Source organism: Dama dama, chromosome 20 (genome assembly GCF_033118175.1).
Source record: "Dama dama isolate Ldn47 chromosome 20, ASM3311817v1, whole genome shotgun sequence".
NCBI classification, from domain to species: Eukaryota; Metazoa; Chordata; class Mammalia; order Artiodactyla; family Cervidae; genus Dama; species Dama dama.
In genome coordinates, this window is record NC_083700.1 from 66,975,715 (window position 1) to 66,997,280 (window position 21,566).

Sequence of the window (21,566 nt, forward strand, 5' to 3'; positions counted from 1 at the left end):
ATTCAGGACTGATTTTTCTTTAGGATGGACTGGTTTGATCTCCTTGCAGGAGATCTCCTTGCAGACTCTCAAGAGTCTTCTCCAACACCACAGTTCAAAAGCATCAGTTCTTTGGTGCTCAGCCTTCTTTATGGTCCAAATCTCATATCCATACGTGACTACTGGAAAAACCATAGCTTTGACTAGACAGTCTTTTGTTGGCAAAGTAATGTCTCTACTTTTTAATATGCTGTCTAGGTTTGTCATAGCTTTTCTTCCAAGGAGCAAGTGTCTTTTAGTTTTATGGCTTCAGTCACCATCTGCAGTGATTTTGGAGCCCGAGAAAATAAAGGACAGAATAAATAAAGGACAGAAATGGTATGGACCAAACAGAAGAAGATATTAAGGAGAGGTGGCAAGAATACACAGAACTATACAAAAGAGATCTTAATGACCCAGATAACCACAATGGTATGATTACTCACCTAGAGCCAGACATCTTGGAGGGCAAAGTCATGTGGGCCTTAGGAAACATCACTACGAACAAAGCTAGTAGAGGTGATGGAATTCCAACTGAGCTATTTCAAATCCTAAAAGATATGCTGTTCAGGTGATGCATTCAATATGCCAGCAAATTTGGAAAATTCGGCAGTGGAAAAGGTCAGTTTCCACCCCAATCTCAAAGAAAGACAATGACAAAGAATGTTCAAACTACCACACAATTGCACTCATCTCACACACTCACAAAATAATGCTCAAAATTCTCCAAGTTAGACTTCAACAGTACATGAACCAAGAACTCCCAGATATTCAAGCTGGATTTAGAAAAGGCAGAGGAACCAAAGATCAAATTGCCACATCTGCAGGATCATAGAAAAAGCAAGAGAGTTCCAGAAAAACATCTACTTCGGCTTCATTGACTGCACTAAAGTCTTTGTGTGGATCACAACAAACTGTGGGAAATTCTTAAAGACATGGAAATACCAGACCACATTACTTGCCTCCTGCAAAACCTGTGTGCAGGTCAAGAAGCAACAGTTAGAACTGAACGTGGAAAAGACTGGTCCAAAATTAGGAAAGGAGTATGTCAAGGCTGTATATTATCACCTTGCTTTTTTAACTTATAAGCAGAGTACATTCTGTATAATGCCGGGCTGGATGAAGCACAAGCTAGAATCAAGAGTGCTGGGAGAAATATCAATAATCTCAGATATGCAGATGACAGCACCCTTATGGCAGAAAGTGAAGAGGAACTGAAAAGCCTCTTGATGAAAGTGAAAGAGGAGAGTAAAAAACCTGGCTTAAAACTCAACTAAGATCATGGCATCCGGTCCCATCACTTCATGGCAAACAGATGGGGAAATAATGGAAACAGTAACAGCACTCAATAAATGGTAGTTATTCTTGTTTCCCAAAGTTTTTGTCATCATGGATTCATCTGAAGTTTAGTTGATTCTGTTTAAAGCCTCCAACACTTTCTCTTTCACACATTTTTCTGTCTTTATGTCTGAATGCAGAATAGTGTAGCATAATGAGCTTTCATTCTGGAAAATGACAGATCTGGGTAGAGTCATCTCTGATATATTGGGAGAAGGTTTGCTGCAATGTGGGAAATGACAGAAGAAAAAACCCTGACCTTTTGTTCATTAGCTCAATGACCTTAGGCAAAAAGGACTTAATATCTCCAAGCTTCAATTTCTTCAAAGTAGTCAAGAATAATAATAACCTTAAACATAGGGTTTTTAGAGGAATTAAATAAGGGCTCAGTTGAGGCTTTGTTTTATTTTATCATTTTCCACAGAGAATTAAACATAATGAATATCTAGAAGGTAATCAATAATGAAGGATGAATAAATGATTGAATACATAGATGAAGGAGAAGGAAGAAGAACAGAAGGAAAGAAGGGAGGGTCTACTGAAGAAAAAGGCACAACCTAAAGTTTAAGTTTTATTTGAGGATCTTGCTGAAAAGTATAGTCTGGGAGATAGTTTCTCAGATAGTTCTGAGGAACTGCTCCAAAGAGATAAGGGAGGAGCCGGGATGATATATAGGAGTTTTTGTTGAAAAAAAAACAAAAAACATGTAGTTGAAAAAAACATGTAGTTGGACATTAAAAGATTACTGCTAATCATAAAGAATAGACATCTCCATTGAGTGATTTTCATGCTTTTCTATGTATGGGAAGGTGCAAGAGTCTGGGTTCATTGAAATTATTCCTTACATATACATCTTAACTATCTAGGGCCAGCATCCAGAGCACCAAATGTTTCCTGGTTTTCTTCATCCTAAATTCCCCTCGGGGCACACATTTGGTCACTGCAGTGGCTCGTGGCCTGATGGCAGACAACATTCCCTGTTTACTGAAATGGCAGGCAGCATTCCCTTTCCACGGAAGGAAGGAAGAACAGAAGGGAGGAGGGAGAGAAAAGAGGAAGGCCGACAGGCAAGGGGGATGGAGAAAAAAGTGCACCCCCCCCCCAAATATTTCAGACTTAGGTAACTTACATCAAGATTTTACTTTGAAAACATATGGTAGTGAAATCTGGAGGGCAGATCCTGAAGGAAGCCATTTGTAAAAATTACCGCTTCCAATAAGCCTGTCATCTCATTCTTCCCAGACCTCATTAAGTATCTAGAATACCTTGGAAGAGCACAAAATACCAAATCATGAAAAATGGGAGAAAAAATTCCCAAGGCAAAGAGATTGCTTTACATCTTCCCCAGTATCTGTTCCTTCATACTGAAATATTTCATGCAAAATATACTTCATGTAATTCTGATATTAAACAAATAACAGAGAATAGCAAATAGCAAACCTCTTCTGATTTTATTCTCATTATCCTAAGCTTTCAATAAGATATAAACATTCTTGTACTTAAATTGCCAACAAAAGTAAGAATGCATTGCCAACTTTATTATAAAGAATTATTTGGAAGAAAATATTATTTGAGATTTTCTTTATCATAGAAAAAACATGTAGTTAACATTGTTCTTTAAGAGAAGAAAGCTATTAAATCAATTAAACATTTTTCTTTTGTATGAAGGAAACATTCAAAATGTGCTGAAAGAAGTCAATTTTGAGCAGCCATAGCTTTCATTTTTTCTTAAATGTATCAGACATGGATTTCACAGTTCATAATTAACTCCCATTGCTCACATCACCATTAATTTTTAATCAAGGCAGAGCTGCTGTGAGTGCTACTGCTATTTCACCAAGGTTAGGAGGGGGCTGTTTCCAGGCTCAGAAACCTTATTTGTTCTGCACAACAGAGACTGATTTCTAAAAGGATGGCCAGATGCACCCTGTAATTCCAACTAATTACCTACAGGTGATGGGGACAAAACTGTTTTGACTCAAAAAAAAAAAAATCTAGTTTCACAGATAATTACACATTTACACAGGCTAGGGATTTAAAGTTTCATATTCTTGGCAGTGTTAGGCTTAGGAGTTACATATTGTTAAAAGAGATTCAATTTACCATTCTCCCCAGGTAACACGGTAACATTGTGCCAGGGAGCAAATGTTATACAAGTTCAGAGAACTTTTCTGACATAAAATCGCCAGATGAAGAAATGGTTTCAATGTGGGTTAGGAAAGCTCCAGGAAAGCTATTCTCCAAGTCAACATCAAATGACCCAAGGCAAAACCAGAGAACAAATATTCAATTTCAAATCAGGTAAGTCTTCTTAAAAAATAAGTACTATCAACTTAACAGAAACCCTACTGCAAGGAAATTTGGTTTTTTTAATTTAATACCTGTAGGTAAAAGACATAACTTCATCATTTAAACAAAGATGTTGATATAATGTATAAAATGTATACATAGTTCATATTAATTTCTTTTTGGAAAACAATGTTTATAGAAATCTGATAAAATGTCCAATAAGGAAAAATTGTCTGACTAACCTAACCAAATGTAAATAAAAGTCAAACTGTTTTAGTACACTTTATGAGATTTATATATATACAGATACATCTTAAAGATGAATGTATGTGTATAAAGATATACATGTTACAGATATCTATACCTTATATATCATAAATGTTAAAATTAACAATCCAAATAGCTTAAAACAATTTTAAACATCTTAGATTTTCTATTCGTACACACAGGGAGATTTTCTAAGATAAAAATATTAGTGCTATTAGTGATAATTTCAACTTTTTTACTTATTGTTTTCTGTATTTTCTAGATTCTTAAGATGAATGTATTATTTTTATAAGAAAAATATTTTAATATCTTTAGCCTTAGGAATTTAAAGCTAACTCTCTTATATGCCAAAGCTATAAAAGAAATATAGTTCTCAATAAGCTACATAAATAAAATTAGTTCCCTCACTTAACCACACCTCCCACTATCACACCCTCCATTACATAGCTGTAAATACTGAATAAATGACTTATAAGTACCCATACAGTGGACACACCTTTCCAAGGACTACAGGAACAGATCTAGTAGAGCAACTTACTTCAATAAAAACAACATGAATGAGATTTAATGTGGACTACTCCACAGAATTGTGTGGTTCTAAATTAATATTATCATTCAGTGTAACATCAATACAACTGCAAATTCAAATAACATTGATTGCAAATCCATGTAAATCCAGGGTTTATTAAATAAAATACCTAGTTCTAGCCCATCCCTCTCAAGCCTCCCTCCAATGCCATTAGCTCCCCACCATTTCAGATAGCTGGGTCACTCTCTGCAAGGACATGTACGACTTTAGATATGAATGGCACTGAAATTTTTTCCAGCTTAAATTGTCATCTCCACTATCGTGTCAGAAGACCTGAATTTCCTACTATCCAAGACTTTGACCTCATGGACTGTAGCTCACCAGGCTCCTCTGTCTGTGGGATTCTCCAGGCAAGAATGCTGGAGTGGGTTGCCATTTCCTTCTCCAGGGGATCTTCCCAATCCAGGGATCGAACCTGGGTCTCCTGCATTGCCAGCAGATTCTTTACCATTTGAACCACCAGGGATAATGAAAAAGCAAAGAACCAAGATTTGTTGTTTTTTTTTTAAACCAGTTGGGGAAAAAAGCAAATGAATCACCACGGGACTTCCCTGGTAGTGTAGTGGCTAAGACTCCATGCTCCCAGTGGAGGGTGCCTGAGTGAAATCCCTGGTCAGGGAGCTAGATCTCACAACCCAAGGCAGTGGAGGAGGCAAGAGAAAAACATCTGGCTACTGACTCTATAATCTAGATCTCAACCTCTATGCCACATTGTGTCCCCAGAACCTATATGAGCTATGAGACAGTGGCTGACTGACTTGACTGGCTTAATTTTCAGTATCTCTCCCAATTCTCCCATGCAGTTTATAGCAAGAAATGAGGACTAGCCTGTCAGTTGCAGGTATAAATTTCCAGGCTCCTTCTCCTCAGGTCCAGGTATTGCTCCAATCTCCCTCCCTGGCTTTTCTTCTTTGCTGCCTCATTCTTCCCAAGTCTTTCCTATGTTTCCTGGTATCATCTGTACCCAAGTCAGGCTTTAGCTTGGGGAAACCTAAAATAAAACAGTCAAGTAATGATATGAATTATTTAAAAAAAATAATGTGGAAGGATTTGGTGAAAAACAAGATAGTAAACCATTTTCTCACTTGGGAAAAATTTGAGAAGGTCTTAATGTTAGTAGGCTACAGTGAGGAAGGAAAAGTGATGCAGTTCTATTTTGTTCCATCCATTCAACCAGTTTATATTGGACACTTATTCTGTGCCAGACACGTTACTAAGCTCTGGGAATATAATAGTGAGCTAAACTAATAATCGCTGGCTGTTTGGAGATTGCAATCCTGTCTGGAAAACAGACCTTGATAAAATAATCACACAAATAAATATAACTGCTGTGGAAGAGAGGTGTGCAGTGTACAGTCTGAAGAAGTTATTGCAAGATGCAGTGGGATGATGCACTGATAGTAACAAAAGATAAAGATGATTTTAATTATCTTGCCAGGAGACGAGTATTCAAATAGTATCACCTTCCGGCTACAATAGTGTCTAGTGATCAGACATGTATTAAAAGAAAAATAATACATTATGATATATCAGTCAGATAATCTGATTGAACTTGCATGTTTGTCTACTTCTCTTGTATAAATACTAAGAAGCTTCCATTCCTATATAGTTAGAAAACATTACAGTGAATGGGAAAGTTAGAATCTTCTAGACAGAGAGAATCCTATCCTCACAAAGCTGGGAAATTTGTTAGCGCTCCCATTGTGCAAAAAGCTGAGATTTTTATTTTTTTAATATATTATACATTTCAGACAAAAAGTTTTTAAAAAATTATAGAGTGAAGACTCATGAATTCATTATTCAACTTAAGAAATAAAGTATTTTCAATATAATTTAAGCTTGAAGTACCAAATGCCTCTCCCTCCAATCACATTCCGTTTCCTAAATCACAGAGGAAGCAATTATCCTAAATGATGTGATTATCATCAATATGAGAGTTTTTTAATACTTACTGTATAAATATTGTTGTTTAGTCACTAAGTTGTATCCAACTCTTTTGTGACCCCATGGGCCACCAGGCAAGAATACTGGAGTGTGTTGCCATTTCCTCTTCCAAGGGATCTTCTCAATTCATGGATTGAACCCATGTCTCCTGCCTTGTAGGTGGATTCTTTACCACTGAGCCACCAGGGAAGCCCAATATATAAATGTATGTATTCCTGAAGAATAATTTCATTTTATATGGCTCTATACTTTGTATTAATACTATCATATTGTATATATTCTGCAACCTGCTTTTTCTGTTCATGGTTATATATGTATATACATATATATGTATGTAGTCTCTTTATGTGAATGTATGTAAATTCTGTTGATTTTCACTGCTATATAATATTCCAACATATTCATTCATTCTTCTGCTCATACAAATTTAGCATGTTTCAATTTGAATCCTTCTATCCATATGCATGGGCTTCCTTGGTGGCTCAGTGGTAAAGAATCCACCTACCAAAACAGGAGATGGGGGTTTGATCCCTGGATTAGGAAGATCCCCTAGAGAAGGAAATGGCAATCCACTCCAGTATTCTTGGCTGGGAAATGGCATGGACAGAGGAACCTGGTGGGCTATAGTCCATGGGGTCAAAAAGAGTAGGACACGATTTAGTGACTAAACAACAATTCATAAGCATGTCATGTTTCGCCTCTTAAAAATAATTGAATTTTAACTTCTTCAAACTTGCTTCAGAAATATTCTATGGATTTTTATATGATATCAAAGAATGAGTATTCAACTAGTGTGTCAGAATTCTAGCACTGAAATTCTGTATGCTTAATGTGTTATGTGGGGCTTTCCTGGTGGCTCAGACAGTAAAGAATCTGCATGCAATGTGGGAGACCCAGGTTCAATCCTTGGGTCAGGAAGATCCCCTGGAGAAAAGCATGGCAACCCACTTTTCACTACTTATGTGTTACATATGTGTGGATATTTGGATTTGGGGAGTTCATCTCTAAAAACATTTTTTGTAGAACATCCTTTGTCTTTTTTTCACTGTTATCACTGAAATTACAATAGCATGCAAGTATGATTATTACCCTGTAGGCTCAGGAGAGGAAATGTTATAAGCCTTCATTCCTGTGTAGATATAAAGACACGTGAAAAAGGGCTATCATATTTGAATTCATGATGTATCTTTCTTCTAAATGCACTTTTAAACTATATAATTTAATTTATCTTGAAAGCCCTCTTGAGAAATAGAGGTGCTTTTAGCCCAATTTAATTGACAATGAAGTTTGTTGGATCACCTCGGATCACAGAGACTAGCTTTGATTCTTACTCAAAATGGCATATACTCCAACTAAGCTGTCTTATATAACTTTCATCTTTGATAGAATAGTTAGAGCCTACATTATTTTAAGTTCTGGCACTAGAAAAGCTGTTTCAGCAACTGAATCAGCCAAGACTCCAACCAAGGCTCCCCTTGGATGGTTTTATCAGTCATGGTCTGTTTGGCTGGTGGTAAAAGAAACCCAATGGCATAACAATAGGAAAATGTATCATCTCACAAAGGAGAAGTCTAGAGGTAGTTAGTTGATTCAGTGGCTTATTATTGTCATCAAAGACCCAAGTTATTTTCGATTCCTCTGTGTTTTTCTCAGTATTGCATTATCCTCAGGATGGTTGTAAAATGGCTGCAACTGTTTCAGGCATCACAGACAGAAACAATAACATTCAGAAAAATAGAGGAACATTTTTTATAGCTCTTTCTTAGGAATGCTCCTCAGAACTCCTCTCCTACCCTCACAAGCAGACTTTGCCTCTGGTTTCATTGTCCACAGCTGAGCCACATGTCTATCACTGAACCAGATTATTAACAAAGGGACTGAGGCTGATATGTCAGCCAGGCAGGCCCATCCCAAGAGCCAGGATTGGGGTCAGCTACTCTCGAAACACATGACTATATGGGGAAGGAAGAAATACCCAAACAAAATCAAAGTTCTGATGAAAAGGGAGGAGAAGAAAATGTCCAGGTTAGGCAATCAACATTGTCCATTACAGCCAGTTGTCCTAAACCCCCATGTATACACTAAGGATAAATTTCAAGCACCAAGAATGTGAATTCCTGCTCTGCTTTAATCCCATGAAAGACTTTTACAAATTCCCCCAAAACTACTCTCCCTCAAAACCCCTAAATCCTGTTGACTTCTGATCCACAGCTGTTATGGTCTAATGTTTATGTCTCCCCAAAATTCATGTTGAAAACTGAATGCCCAATGTGGTGGGATTAGGAGGTGGATGTCTTTGGGAGGTGACTGGTGTCCTAATAAAAGAAATGCTAGAGAGCTCCTAGTCCCTTCCACCATGTGAGGGTGCAGAGACAAGCAACCATGGACAAGCCAGAGCGGGCCCTCACCAGATGTCTAACCTGCTGGCACCTCCATCTTGGACTCCCTCATCTCAAGAACTGTAAGAAATAAATTTCTGTTGTTTATAAGCCACCAGTCTCTAACATTTTGTAGCAACCCAAACAGAATAAGATAACCGCTTCAATCAGCACAGATGGTCATCAGCATTTGATTATTCATGGCCAAAATAAAGATGAATTTGGGCCTGAGTTGATTACTACTAAGAATGACTGTTGTCCTTTTTAGCATCAATCTGATTAGGGGACATTAAATCTAATGTTAAATGGCAGGCTGATATTCAACATTTGCTTAAAGAACTCTCTAATGTTCACTGTAAATGCAACTAAATTAAATGACTGGAAACACTTCCTTCATTCCACTCCCTCCCATCACATCAATACAAACTATTTAGTTATCAGACCAACTTGGGGAAAAATGAATCAGACTTCAGGTAGGTATTTTAGATTAACCTGAACGTTATTTTTTTTTTTGAGTGACAGCTAGGTATCTGCCAAATGCTATATATAGAACATATCCAAACACTCTGATCCAAGAGTTTGCATATACTATGATTTTTTTTTTATCAAATTCACATATTCTTTAAAATAAGTTGCTTTTAAAATGCTGCCAGGACATGGAAGCAACCTAGATGCCCATCAGCAGACTAATGGATAAGGAAGCTATGGTACATATACACCATGGAATATTACTCAGCCATTAAAAAGAATTCATTTGAATCAGTTCTAATGAGATGGATGAAACTGGAGGCCATTATACAGAGTGAAGTAAGCCAGAAAGATAAAGACCAATACAGTATACTAACGCATATATATGGAATTTAAAAAGATGGTAACGATAACCCTATATGCAAAACAGAAAAAGAGACACAGATGTACAGAACAGACTTTTAGACTCTGTGGAAGAAGGCGAGGGTGGGATATTCTGAGAGAATAGCATTGAAACAAGTATACTATCAAGGGTGAAACAGATCACCAGCCCAGGCTGGATGCATGAGACAAGTGCTCGGGGCTGGTGCACTGGGAAGACCCAGAGGGATGGGATGGAGAGGGAGGTGGGAGGGGGGATCGGGATGGGGAATACATGTAAATCCATGGCTGATTCATGTCAGTGTATGGCAAAAACCACTACAATATTGTAAAGTAATTAGCCTCCAACTAATAAAAATAAATGAAAAAAATTTAAAATAAATAAATAAGAAAAAAAGAAAATGCTGCTGATATATCTGAAGACGCCAGTTCAATTTAGGCAGAAATTTAAAAGACTGCACCCATTTGAGTGAGGCAACTGTCAAAAATATAATAAGAAGGTATCCAGAAATTCTAGTGATGAGGATCTGGCAGGGATACTGTAAAATCTCAACTACTTCTAGTGCCAGATTTAAATGTCTATTAACTAAACTACAACTCAGGTCTTTAAATGATAAGAGACTTCCCAAACTGCAAAAAGTTTCCCAATAAAAGGAAACTTCTGATGTTCATGTGAGTTTACATCAGTTTCTTCTAACCCTGTGATAAGCTTTTGTGAGGCTCAGTAAGCAGTGTACTATTACACCCCTTCCAGGTTTCATGAATTCTTTAAAGTTTATTTGAAAATATGCACGGTCTCCTCACAGTGCTTTAGCAGCAGCTCACAGACAGTTCTGCTTTAACCCTGAAACAAGTTAAACATGTATTTCTTTCAAATACAAGCTTACTCCATATAAGAATTCAAAAGTACTTTTGATATATGTACTCTTGGACCTCAAGAAGTGAAGCCTATAGATTTCATCAGCATACATGAAAGTTGATCATTTGAAAGTTGTCAATTTCCTTTCTTCTGGTATATTTGGAGAAGAGATGCCTGGTTGGGAAAGCCAAATGCAGTTACCAGATTAGGTTCCTACAGATTAGGGAAGAATATCAATGACCTCAAAGCATGGAATATTATTTTAAGACATTCTCCTGATTAACTCCTATGATTCCTTTTGCATTCAGCCACTTTTCTGCATTTGTTCTCCCACTCTACGTCTTTCCAAAACTAAATTCTGTGCTGTCAACAGCAGACAGGAGTAAGAGAAAAGGGGGGTGGGAGGAGCAGCTGACAGCAGCTGCCTGTGGAAGAGGAAGGCTGGCACACACGGCACTTGGGGAGCTGAAGGAGAGGGCAGGAGGCAGAGAGGTTACCTGGAATCTCTTCGCTCTCGTTTCCTCAGTGGCCAACCATTCTTTTATTGTCTATGATCCTTTCCTCTTCCTTCCCCCAACTCATGTTTCCCTTTCTTCACTCTCCATAGAAAAATGCTTTTTGAAATGCCATGCAGTAAACAGGAAAGATAATGAAATCTATTACACTGTTTGCAGCCTGCTCCATGTACTAAGGAAAAGCCACGCTTTGTAGGTCAGTTCTTTCTCCCTGCCCATCTTCATCCCCACCAAGTCCCAGAGAGGATAAGAACTGCCTGTGAGTCACTAGATTTCACATGTAAAGATCAAGGTACTTGTTAGGAGGAAAAAAAAAAAAAAAAAACTGTTTGAAAAAGCACAGAATTAAAGCAGACCTTGAAAGGGAAGAAGAGGTCATGGAAGTCAAGAGTCCCATCTGGCTGCACTGGACAAGCAGCTTAAGGTTGAGAGTTGAGTGCAAGGGGAGGCATGGAAGATATACAAGCTCTTATGGGCAATGGAACTTTGTCTACTCTGGAAGTATGCGTGGAACATAGGGACATTCAGTAGTACAGTTCAATAATTAAGAACAACAGGAATGAAGAAAGTATATATGGTTAGAATTACAAATTAGATCTGCTTATGTATTTTCTAAGAATCTTCAGTAAAGATATGAATTGCTTTTAATTACTTTTGTTTGATGGATTAAAGTTCTTTCTATGAGACTCCTTGCTCTGGCTTTTATTCCTGTTACATACACATCTTGTCATCCACAGTGTCAGGAGGTTGAAGTCATTTAGTAAGCTGCAGAGCTGGGGTTAGAACTAGATTTACAACTGTTATTTTCCTGGGGGAAAACCACAGAATTCTTACCACTTTAACATATTATTTTAGAGAGGTGTGTACTCAGTCGCTCAGTCATGTCTGATTCTTTATGATCCTGTCGACTGTAGCCCGGCAGGCTCCTCTGTCCATGCCATTTCCCAGGCAAGAATGTTGGAGTGGTTGCCATTTCCTACTCCAGGGGATCTGCCCAACCCAGGGATTGAACTGGCATCTCCTGCATTGCAGGCAGATTCTTTACCACTGCACCACCTGGGAAGTGCCCTTTTAGAGGGGTAATAGTGTCTAATATATTATTTTGCAAGTGAAGCAGTGGTATGAAGGTAAAGTGGGTGAAATGCATTTATATGTTCAAGAATAGTGGCTGAACATCCCCTGGGTGCTAGGCATCGTGCTAGGTGAGATATAGCATAAGGAAGTGTGGTTAGGACATAAGAATTAGGGGCACGGTAAATGCATTCTATCCTTATGAAGATGCAAGTCAAAATTATGTGAGGAGATACCCTTGTAAAAAAGGGACAAGGTGGCTGAAGCTTCCTATTTAGTAATCTCACTTAAGACTCCCAGCACGGGAGCCATGCCACCCTCCTTCTGGGAATGCTAACTTCCTTCTTTTTGGGAACTTCTCTCTCCATGACTTCACACATGTAGAGGTTCTAATGAGGGCTGCATGTGGTAGTACCGCATTCTTTTGGCCACAGTTGACCAAGTCCAAAGATGAGCATGTGACCCAAACCAGGCAAAGATACTGCTGGAGGCTTTGCTTCCGACCAAGAGGCGGAAGTCATTTTGCATTTGCTTAACACATCCATTACCTCACATATTTATTCTTTTTGGTGAGAATATTTAAGTTCTACTCTCTCAGCAAATTTCAGTTATACAATACAGTGTTGTCAATTATAGTTGATATGTTATATATTAGACGCCCAGATCTTATTCAGCTTAGAATGCTTTTAACTTTTCACCAACCTCTACCTGTTTCCCTCATCCTGCAGCTTCTGATAATGCTCTTATACTCTATAAGCTTGACTTTCTCTTTTGTTTTAGATTCCACATGTAAGTGATACCATGCAGTATTTGTCTTTCTTTATTGGCTTATTTTACTTAAGCATAATACCCTCTGGGTTCATGCATGTTACTACAAACTACAGGGTATCTTTTTTTTTTAATGCTGAATATTACATGTACATATACATATACATATACATGTGCATGCATGCTCAGTCATTCAGTTGTGTCTGACTCTTTGTGACCCCATGGACTGTAGCCTACCTGGCTACTGTGTTCATGGGGTTTTCCAGGCAAGAATACTGGAGTGGGTTGCCATTTCCAACTCCAGGGGATCTTCCTGACTCAGGGATCACACCTAAGTCTCCTGTGTCTCCTGCATTGGTGGTGGATTCTTTTCCACTGAGCCACCTGGGAAGGCCCTATGTATACATGTAAATTTACATATATACACTATATTTTATTGATTTCTTTATTCTTTGATGGACACTTAGGTTGTTTCCATACCTTGGTTACTGTAAATAATGCTGCAATAAACACGGGAGTGCAAATATCCCTTTAAGATAATGTTATCATTCCCTGTGGATATAAACCTGATAGTTGGATTGCTGGATCATATAGTGAAAAGTGAGAGTGAAGTCGCTTAGTCGTGTACGACTCTTTGCAACCCCATGGACTGTAGCCTACCAGGATCCTCCATCCACGGAATTTTCCAGGCAAGAATGCTGGAGTGGGTTGCCATTTCCTTATCCAGGGGATCTTCCCGAACCCAGGGATCGAACCCAAGTCTCCTGCATTGCGGGCAGACACTTTATCATCTGAGTCACCTGGGAAGCCTGAATCATATAGTACTATTTTTAATTTCTTGAGGAAACTTCTTACTACTTTCCATTATGACTGTACCAGTTTACATTCACACTAACAGTGTACAAGGGGTTCCTTGTCTCCATATTCTTCAGTTCAGTTCAGTCGCTCAGTCGTGTCCAACTCTTTGTGACCCCATCGACTGCAGCACGCCAGGCCTCCCTGTCCATCACCAACTCCCGGAGTTTGCTCAAACTCATGTCCATTGAGTTGGTGATGCCATCCGACGGTCTCATCCTCTGTCAGCCCCTTCTCCCACCTTCAATCTTTCCCAGCATCAGGGTCTTTTCAAATGATTCAGCTCTTCGCATCAGGTGGACAAAGTATTGGAGTTTCAGCTTCATCAGCCCTTCCAATAAATATTCAGGACTCATTTCCTTTAGGATTGACTGGTTGGATCTCCTTACAGTCCAAGGGACTCTCAAGAGTCTTCTCTTGAGAAGTTCAAGAGAACTTCTTGAACTCTTCACAGTTCGAAAGCATCAATTCTTCAGTGCTCAGCTTTCTTTATGGTCCAACACTCACATCCATACATGACTACTGGAAAAACCATAGCCTTGACTAGACAGACCTTTGTTGGCAAAGTAATGTCTCTGCTTTTTAATATGCTATCTAGGTTGGTCATAACTTTCCTTCCAAGAAGTAAGCGTCTTTTAATTTCATGGCTGCAGTCACCATCTGCAGTGATTTTGGAGCCCAGAGAAATGAAGTCAGTCACTGTTTCCACTGTTTCCCCATCTATTTGCCATGAAGTGATGGGACTGGATGCCATGATCTTAGTTTTCTGAATGTTGAGCTTTAAGCCAGCTTTTTCTCTCTCCTCTTTCACTTTCATCAAGATGCTCTTTAGTTCTTCTTCACTTTCTGCCATAAGGGTGGTGTCATCTGCATATCTGAGGTTATTGATATTTCTTCTGGCAATCTTGACTCCAGCTTGTGCTTCATCTAGCCCAGTGTTTCTCATGATGTACTCTGCATATAAGTTAAATAAACAGGGTGACAATAAACAATTGGGTAGGAAGACTGGGATTTTAACTAGCCGTTTCCAAAACCTATTTTTATAAAATTCATAAAATAATTCTTTGGTTTCACTAAGTCCCTTACCTATTTATATTGACCATTTTAAATTAATTAAGTTTATTAGTTAAACTTTTGTGATGGCTAGTGATAAAAACCCAACTCAAATTAGTATAGTCAAAAATGGGAATCTCTTGGGGTTCGGTTGCCTGTGGGAGGAAGCAGGGTGACTCTTTTCGACCCCATGGACTATACAGTCCATGGAATCCTCCAGGCCAGAATACTGGAGTGGGTTGCTACTGCTGCTAAGTCGCTTCAGTCGTGTCCAACTCTGTGCGACCCCATAGGTGGCAGCCCACCAGGCTCCTCTGTCCCTGGGATTCTCCAGGCCAGAACACTGGAGTGGGTTGCCATTTCCTCCTCCAATGCATGCATTCATGCTAAGTCGCTTCAGTCGTGTCTGACTCTGTGCGACCCTATGGACAGCAGCCCACCAGGCTCCTCTGTCCACAGGATTCTGTTGGCAAGAAACTGGCATGGGTTGCCATTTCCTTCTCCAGGGGATCTTCCCAACCCAGGGATTTAATCCAGGTCTCCTGCATTGCAAGCAGATTCTTTACCAGCTGAGCCATCAGGGAAGCTCTCTCCATATTCCTACAAGCATTTTTTTATCTGACGTGCAGGAAAAAAGAGCTGGAGAGAAGGGGAGGCAATGCAGAGCAGGAGTCCCTGGCTCCAGTATGTCTGGGCTCAGATGCACCACTGCTTCCTCCCACAGGCAACTGAACCCCAAGAGGTTCCCATTTTCGACTACACTAGTTTGAGTTGGGTTTTTATCAGTAGCCATCACAAAAGTTTAACTAATAAACTTAATTAATTTAAAGTGGTCAATATAAATAGATAAAGGACTTTGTGAAACCAAAGAATTATTTTATGAGTTTTATCAAAATAGGTTTTGGGAACCAAAGGCTAGTTAAAATCCCAATCTTACTACCCACTTGGTTAGTAACCTTGGGCTACTGCCCTTGCGCTGTGGTTTCAATGCCATCCGTGAAGAGCAAGATCAAATTAAATGGTATACATTAAACACGGTAATTGCAGTCCACTCCATGAAAGGTGGTTATTGCTGCATACCCACTGTGATAAACCAGAATTCATGAAGGCAACAGTTACACATATACTGGTGCTGTCCTGAAAGTAATAGCAGCCTGGAGTGATTAAGAAGGTTTTAGAGCATTTCTCAGTTCAAGGAGGGAAGAATTATGTCTGTGTTAAGTGAGCTCACAGAAAATGATTCAGAGCAGAACCAGTAGAATTATTTTGTCACAAGATACAATAGATAAAAGACCTGATAGAGCACATAGATTACCCCCTTATAGAGTTCATAAGGAATTATCTGGTGACATGAGAAAGAAAGTGAAAGAAATACCCCTTCTCTGGAAATTCCAGGGCTCCTCTAGGGGTCTCAGCATATAAACTGGACAAATTGATTAGACTCTGTGTAGATTACCAATGTCTATGTATAATCAATAACAGGAAAAGTGGCATCATTAAATCACTGGGGAACTTTGAAAATAATCTTAACTATGGATGTATGCAAAGGGTCTGGAAAATCGCTTAGATGAAGAAGCCGGTGCTGAAATTGCATTTGCAATTCTTGGTTGTATATAAATTCAATGTCACTCCCTTTGGATTGATGGTCTGCTTTTCAAATTTGGCAAGTGGTTTAGCCATTTTATAGTAGCTATTGAATTATCATGTAACCAAAGTGTAAAAGAGATCATTTGACGTCTCACATCATTGTCAAATGAAAAACATATGACTAATCTTAAATGTCACTTCAGAAGTGCCAACTTTTAACTCCCAGAAGTCAAATACTCCACCAAAGATGGAAAATGAACAGGTAGACCTCTCTCCCTACCACACCTTCCCCCTCACCCCACAATATGAAACAAAAAAGATGCCTTCAATCATGGGGACGCATCTGCAACCAAAATACAGTTGTCACCTCCTGTGTTACATTTGCTCTGAGCCTCTACCACCTGCTCACCTCCCAGGCAGACTAACCATTTCCTGCGTGTGGCTCCCATGACTCCTGGTTCAACACCTACTAGGAGGACCCTTATTATGTTCTATTACAGCCACTAAAACAAGAGTTATTGCCCACTCATGACTTCAAGCAAAGTCCTAGGCCTTATTCATTCTTGTTCCCTGAGACCTAGGACTCTAACTCAGTGAACATTTGCTGAATATTGACTTTTCCACTTACAGGAAGACACCTATCCTTCCTGAGAAGTTGAGTATTGAGCCCTAGGTGATTCAAAAAGAGATCTACCTTCTTCAGGCTCTTCAGAGAAGTATTTTTGTCCTAATGTATATCATTGCTGAAAATACTCAATAAGAAGCCAGTGAAGTTTTTAAGATAATTGAGCCCCTTCCAGGTACAGAGAAGCCAAATCATTTAACTTAAAAAAATAAGTGAACCAACTGAGGTGATAGCCAAGGAGGACGGCTTCCTCCACCAGGTGGGAAAAGATGAAACTTTACTGAGGAAAAGTAGAATGTGCCTCTCCAAAGCTCTGGTTTTGAAAATGAGACAGGGCCATAAATTACTTATCTGGATTAGTGCATTAGGAGAGTTATCTGGTTTAAGTCAGCCTAGAGAAAAGGATATGTTTATCCAGATCCTAGAGTATTAAGAAACTTTTGCAAAACTGAAATTTCTAGATTGTTCTTGAAAGTTCCAAATGTTTCATTATTGTTCAGAGTGCTAAGTACTCCATCAGATAAAAGCTTGAGATGTGTCTTATGGTCACAGTAGGATAAAACTTACTGTAATCTATTTTTGAAAAAAGGAATTAACAAAAGAAAGATATTTGCCTTATAATCAGAAGAACTAGTTAACAATCACAAAAACTTTGATCCAGTCAGAATTTCCAAAATAGTGGTTCCTAGAGAAACATCAGAATGATCTAAATCTTATTCCATATATTCAATCCCACTTTGAAAGCAGAAGCAGGTGGGGCCTGGAGTTTGAATTCACTGTTCTAGCTTAACATTGTGCATGCTATGCCAAGTCACTTCAGTCATATCCAACTCTTTGTGACCCTATGGACTGTGTAGCCCACCAGGCTCCTCTGTACTGAATGCCAAGAAAAAAGAAAGAAAATTCAAGAGGGAGGCTTGAAATGCCAACCTCTGTATATTTTAGGGCAACAATTCTCTAACTTTGGCATTATCTGGAACCTTCATATTGCATGTTCCCAGGACCAGCCCTGCCTCATAAATCTGCATTTTAACAATCTTGTGCGATTCTGGTCTTAGACCACCATTTTAAAGACATTTCTTGTAGACTCATTTAATAAAAAGGATACAGATTTTGTTAAATAAAATACTTTGTGTTTTGAGAAGAGGATGAGAATTGAAACAACAATATTGAATATACACAGTATGGTTTCATGTCCTACTTATTGATTTATTGATGATGACAAAAAAATGGGTCATTCAAGTTAGTCAAATCATATGTCAGCTATTAGCATTGTTCCAGAGTTCCAAGATCTAATGGACCCTTTTGGCCCATAAACTACTTTGAGGATGAAAGATTAGAGAGTGGTACCGTGATAACAGAATTTCTGTGGATAAGTAGTGCTGTTTTCTTATCATCACTCTTCTATTAAACAAAGTAGGTAATTTAATTTGTATGGATATAAATTCTTTCCAGAGGACTTAAAAATATTTTAAGTTTCCATTTTTAAAGTGGCTCATAAATATTCAATATGTCCTAAATTGGTCTGTGCGCCAAAAGATCGCTCACCTCTGGTGAATCCATGCTGGTCACAGACACTGAGGGGTTCAGTTCAGTCACTCAGTCGTGTCCAACTCTTTGCGACGCCATGGACTGCAGCATGCCAGCCATCCCTGTTCATCACCAGCTCCTGGAGCTTGCTCAAACTCATGTCCATCGAGTCGGTGATGCCATCCAACCATCTCATCCTCTGTAATCCCCTTCTCCTCCTGCCTTCAATCTTTCCCAGTATCAGGGTCTTTTCCAATGAGTCAGCTCTTCACATCAGGTGGCCAAAGTATTGGAGCTTCAGCATCAATATCAGTCCTTCCAATGAACACCCAGGACTGACTTCCTTTAGGATGGGCTGGTTTGATCTCCTTGCAGTCCAAGAGACTCTCAAGAGTCTTCTCCAACACCACAGTTCAAAAGCATAAATTCTTTGGCGCTCAGCTTTCTTTATGGTCCAACTCTCACATCCATACATGACTACTGGAAAACCATAGCCTTGACTAGACGGACCTTTGTTGGCAAAGTAATGTCTCTGCTTTTTAATATGCTGTCTAGGTTGATCATACTGAGGGGCTGATGAAACACAACTATTGAGTATAGTATCCCCAGTAAAAACCTCTGCCCATCTGTTTCATTTAACCCTCATATCAATCCTATGAGGTAGCCATTAATAATATTTCTATGTTACATTAAAGGAAAATGAGACTTGGAGACATGAAGAAACTTGAACATTGTCATTTGGCCAGTGAGTGCTGGAATCAAGATTTGAACTCAGGTTCATCAGACTCCAGACTTATGTGTCTCAAGAACTAATGGTACATGCAGGCCTGGCTGTTTCTCCTAAAAATAGTGGACTAAGAATGAAGAACTCGTCATATTTTACTGTATAGCTAAGTCTAACCTAAGAAGCAAGAAAGGATCTGCTCTCTTCCTATACTAGGAGAGAGTATTAAAGAGCAATTTTTCTTTTTCTTGTTTTAATCTGTGATAGTGGTGATGCTTGGTGGGCAGCAGGTCAGAGGAGCTCTCAAAGCCTAGCCATCAACCTGAGCACCACCCACAGCAAGCCTTTCCGGAGAACATCACATGCATGTCTAGTGGAAAAGCTTTTACCAAAGTAAAGGGGCTCCTTGTTTCATTTTTAATATACTGCTCTAACTAGTTTTCTGTAACACCTCTTACATCGATTGGGAATAATAAGGAATTTATAGGTTAGGAAGAGGTAGACTTTTTGAAACTCTCACAGGCAAGCACTGGGAGGCCCATAACTAAGCTCTCAAGCAAAGCAATGTTAGCTCCAGGCAAAGCTATTAATTTTAGACTGAAATCATAGAGGCAGATGGTCATTTATGAATACAAAATGCTAACTGGAAATTACTTCTCTAGCAACCCCAACTACCAGAACATAGCCAGAAACTAGACAACAAATTCAAAGCACTTCTGAAAAGATAAAAGAAAGATTAAAGCCTGTGTGCTTTCCTCATCCAAAAAGGTTCAGCTCTTGTTCAGCTCTTACTAACTCCTATTTTATAAACAATGTTAACAGAACTGGTAGTCAGCCCTCAGTGGAGCAGATACTAGTGATAAGCACATAAACTTTTCCAATCACTGCTGGTAACCAGTCAAAGAGATTGTTCCTCAATCTTTCTTAAAAAATAAAAAAATATTGAAAGTTACCACAAGGTGAGAATAAAAGAAGTGTTCAAACTAAGTATTCAAAGCCCTGTATAACTTGTGATGTCATAAGGACATCACTACCCACAAGCCACTAGGGACCATTGTATTTCTAATAGACCCATTAGTCATGAGTCAGTAAGAAAATTGCTCAGTAACATTCTTCCTACTGTTTTAAAGGCAGGGAAGGGTATTTGGGAAAGAGGCAAGGGTAGGAGGAAGACTTTTGATTTCATCTTTTAATCTTTGAACCATATTATAGCAGTCTCTTTGAGCTGCCATACAGAATACCACATACTGGGTGGCTTAAACAACAGAAATTATTTCCTCACAGTTCTAGACGCTGGAAGTCCAGTATCAAAGTGCTTGCAGGATTGGTTTCTGCTGATATCCCTTTTCCTGACTTGTAGACAGCTGCCTTCTAGCTGTGTCGTCCTGTGGCCTTTTCTTGGTGTGAACGCACTTCTCTACCTCCTTTGCTTCTTACAAGGACATCAGTCCTAATGGATTAGGGCCCCATCTTAATAACCTAACTAGTTCCTTAAAGGTCCTATCTACAGTCACATAATTCAATGTTGAAGAAAGCGGAAGACCTTTCTTCAACATATGGATTTGGCAGGGGGTGGGGGGTACAATTCAGTCTGTAATAAAATATTTATTCAAAAATAGAATAAAATAAATTTTAAAATAAAAAAGTAAATATTAACCTGCTACCCCCTCCCCTTTTCACAATTAATTGAGTAGCCACTATGTGCTAGGTGTGTGATAATACTCTGAAAGAAAATGAATCACAATAGAGGAGTTCACACTAAAGTAGTAATGGAAAAACCAAATGTTTTGATATTTAATTTAACTTCCTGGAAAAGAAACAGTCATTTCCTAGTGATGTTTCTAAGATGTTGCCATACCCAGCACATCAAATATTCTCCTCTCTATCCATTCTCTTTCTGTCTTTCCTCCTCTTTTTTCTCCTCTCAATTCTTCCTCTTATTTCTTGCTTATATTTTCAGGGGTTTTGTTGTAAAGTCATTCTTTTGACTGCTCCTCTTTAGAGTCTCTCCTTCAAGAAGTAGTCTAGGGAATTTCCTGGTAGTCCAATAGTTAGGACTTGCCACTTTCACTACAGTGGCCCCAGTTCAATCCCTGGTCAGGGAAGTAAGATCCTGCAGAGCCCTCATCTTGGCCAGAGAAACAAAGAAGTAGCCTAGACAACCTAAATGTCCATAAACAGATGAATGGATAAAGGAGATGTGGTATATATACCCAATGGAATATTACTCAGCCATAAAAAATAGTGAAATAATGCAATTTACAGCAACAGGCTGGACCTAGAGATTATCATATTAAAGTGAAGTAA